General features: G+C 36.6%; 1 long non-coding RNA gene and 1 other non-coding gene across 2 annotated transcripts; one reads left to right on the top strand and one right to left on the bottom strand.

Annotated features, from left to right (window-relative positions):
• Positions 1 to 481: 481 nt before the first annotated feature.
• LOC120075998 lies at positions 482 to 2,800 on the bottom strand. Its single transcript, XR_005481462.1, has 2 exons — positions 2,385 to 2,800; positions 482 to 2,276 (listed from the first exon to the last, which is right to left on the bottom strand). It is a non-coding gene; the product is annotated as an uncharacterized LOC120075998 (long non-coding RNA).
• On the top strand, positions 1,070 to 1,141 carry TRNAN-GUU. The gene has a single exon. It is a non-coding gene; the product is annotated as a tRNA-Asn (tRNA).
• Positions 2,801 to 3,695: the final 895 nt, after the last annotated feature.

Below are 3,695 nucleotides of genomic sequence, written 5' to 3'. Positions count from 1 at the left end.
GGATTTGTTCCTAATAAAGTTATAACGAGACATATTATATATATATATATATATATAACATTTCATAGANTAATACTCCCCAATGAGAAAAAAAATTCTAGTGAATGAGAAAAAAATCCTAGTGAATGGAAAAGAGTGTACATATTTCATATAATTTTTACCCCTCTGACTTTCTAATTTCTATTCACATGTAAAATAAACTATTGTTCCAATTAAAGTTATAACGAGACATATTATATATATATATATATATATAACATTTCATAGACTTTTGTTACTTTAACTAATTTAATGTGATTTATTTATTTTACTATAACTTATTGATTTAAAATTAAATAAACTAGTATTTTAATCTTAAATTCTATGGGGCTACTACAAAATATTTACTCATGGGTGGGGCAAGTTCTTCTATTTTGGTTTATGGTTTCTCTTGGCTATATGGTTCATCCAGGAGAGAGATCGAACTTCAAGAAATAGTAAATGGTCTTCTCAATACATAAATGTATAACTCCCCAAGAATTTCAATTGCGCTTATATTCATCACTGTAGATATACAACAACGAGAAGAAGGAAAAGGATTGAATAAAGGAACTACCGAACATTTGGCGATCGCAGATGTGTCGATATAGCATTAGCTCTCTCTGAAAAGGAGGGGATCCAGCCGCACCTTCTAGTACGGCTACTTTGTTACGACTTCACTCCAGTCACTAGCCCTGCCTTTGGCATCCCCCTCCTTGCGATTAAGGTAACGACTTCATGCATGGCCTGCTCCCATAGTGTGACAGGCGAAGTGTCGTGGAATTCATCCTTTGTTTTTTTCTTTCCATTCACTTGATCTCTTCCATTTCATCGATTTTGTCCGGATCCTCCTTTTCTTCCGAAAAAAGGGAAGGAGAAGTATCTTCTTCGGTGGATCCCTCTTGTTCCTGTTTAGTCCCATTTGTTTTGAAAGTGGTTTCTATTTCTACATCTAGATAGAGAGGAAGGGCAAAGTTTTTTTTTTTTTTTTTTTTTGGTTTTTTCATGTTGTCACGAGAATTGAATTCTCTGAGACCTAATTTACTATTGTTCCTCAATAGCTCGGTGGTAGAGCGGTCGGCTGTTAACCGATTGGTCATAGGTTTGAATCCTACTTGGGGAGATTTGATTCATTCTGAATTAAATAATCCAGAATAAAGGGTTCGCTTTGACCGTTAAGAGTAGGTAACCAGTTCCCTATGTCTTTATTTCTATTGCATTATATCTCATTGTATCAAATTCTAAACGATATTTAATTTATAATGGAACCCCCGCCCTTAACACATTAACAAAAAAGAAAAAATTAAAAGATAAGGCCATTCCATTTCGACAAAAGACCCACCCCCAAATTCCATAGCTTTGGATTAAATCTTTGATGATTCCATCATACATGATTGGGTTGCGAAAACTTCTGGATAGGTATCCCACATTTGAACTGAATTCTTTCTGGTTAAAGAATCTATTTCTAGTTATATATATATAATCAACTTGAATGATTTATTCTAAAGTTTGAGTTTTAATTTTGATGTAGTCTTTGAGTTTTTGAAATCCAATATTTTAGTCAATTACATTTTAAAAAATGATTATAAGTCTTCGATTTAGTTAAATTGACTAACGAAAAATATTAGAATGTTGATTTTTTTTTTTTAAAAAAAATAATGTTATTTTAATATTTATTGACAAAAATAGGGTTGGTTTGAAAATATTTTAAAAAATAGAATTGTGAAATCATGGACCGGGTCCACGAGTACCATGTCAGCACATAAACCGTGTATCCAGTCCACAATTTAAAGCTAAATCATGGACGAGGTCCACGATTTCCTATTGCCGACCTAGCATCCCGACTGTCACATGTCAAGCATGCTATATTGACCAGGATATCAGTCCACGATTTCCTTGGTCCCAAACCCCTACCTGCCCTTAACTCTCTTTCTTTCTTCTCTATTTTGATCCTCTTCTCTTTATTTCTCTCAACCTCAGCTCAAAGTTGCAGAAGCTATAATGGTTTTACCAACAATGAAGTGCTTGAAGCTTGTGTAAATCATCCAATGCTTAACTCTTACCTTCATTAGACCTCAATTCAATAAAAAAAACCACCTGCTTTTAGACGCCCTTCAACGTCTCTCAATCAATGGATTGCTTGGGCTATTACTCCGCAAGGCCTCACCATGTTTGGCTCTCAGGCTCTAGTAGCCTACAAAAATTACTCTAGAATCTCTCATGCTTACACTTCAAATGTGGCTTTCCCTAGTCCAACCCTGCAAGAAAGAAACATAAACTTTGAAGTTCCTCAACTCATAGCCACTTATGTCAATAATGAAATGATAACAAAATCACCAATTTGTAATTTCAATATTCACTGATACCGAGAGATTCGCACACAACGTCGCCTCTGAAAACTGAGAACAACCCGCTGCAAAACAACCTAAAACAGTGTGCTACCCGCCTCTGACCGACGAACCACTAAACCCAGATCTGCAGCAAACCCACACACTGAACTGGAAATGACCGGTGCACCCACGCTGAGCTGGAACCACCGAACACTCGCCCAGAACGATCCGATCTTCTGCCCGTCACCCACGCAAACGCCGCGGACACTTGCCCACGTTAGACCCACGTCCGATCGCTTCTCTTCTTCGCGCACAAAATCAGCTGCTGCGGTTCTATGCTTTCTGTCGGCGGCTGCGAGTTCCCTTGCTATACAGACGGATTCAACCTCTCTTTTTTTTCTTTAGATGCGGCGGGTTTTTCACCCCAAAAAGAGGTTCACAATTTCTTCCCTATTTTGGAAAAGAATGAATAATTACAAAATTGTCACCACTCGTAATTACAATAATGCCATTGGGCTTTTAATTTTTCCAAAAACTCAATAAAACTCACTTAAATACCTTGTTATTTTCTACAAATCTCCCTCGTAACAAGAATATTTAAGTGCCAAGCTAATTCTCCAATCTTTCTATCATCCAGATTTAATATTCAGCTCATCTAATAGGTATTTAAACCTATGGGCCGGAAGAACCTTGGTTAACATATCTAACAAATTCTCAACTATATGAACCTTGACCAGTTCAACATCTTTTTGAGCCACAACTTCTCTGATAAATTGAAATTTGACATCGATATGCTTAGACCGTTCGTGATGAGATGGATTTTTCGCAAGATGAATAGCACTTTGCCTATCAACGGACGATAGGAATGAACTCCTGCGACAACAACTCACTAACTATCCTTTTCAACTACATTGCCTCTTTCACAGCTTCACCCACTAAAATATACTCTTACTTAGTAGTAGACAATGCAACAACTGACTGTAGAGCAACCTTCCAACTAACCACAGTGCTGATTTATCACAATCCCTGCTAAAACACAATGATACACTAGCACTACCTTTCAAATATCAAAGCACTCATTTAACTGCATTCCAATGCTCCTTCCCAAGATTTGACATAAACCTACTTATCATACTCATAGCATATCCCAAGTAAGGCCTAGTACAAATCATCAAATACATAATACTTCCAACAATATTACAATAGGGAATATTAGCCATCTCTAACTTTTCTTGTTCAGTAACAGGACACTGAGACGAAGAAAGCCTAAAATGAGATGCTAAGGGTGTCGAAACTGCCTTACAACCAGACATATTATACTTCTTAAGCAGTTTATGCACATAACTC

The sequence above is a fragment of the Benincasa hispida genome, chromosome 4, assembly GCF_009727055.1.
Source record: "Benincasa hispida cultivar B227 chromosome 4, ASM972705v1, whole genome shotgun sequence".
Classification (NCBI taxonomy): Eukaryota; Viridiplantae; Streptophyta; class Magnoliopsida; order Cucurbitales; family Cucurbitaceae; genus Benincasa; species Benincasa hispida.
This window is presented reverse-complemented; position numbering and strand designations above follow the sequence as displayed.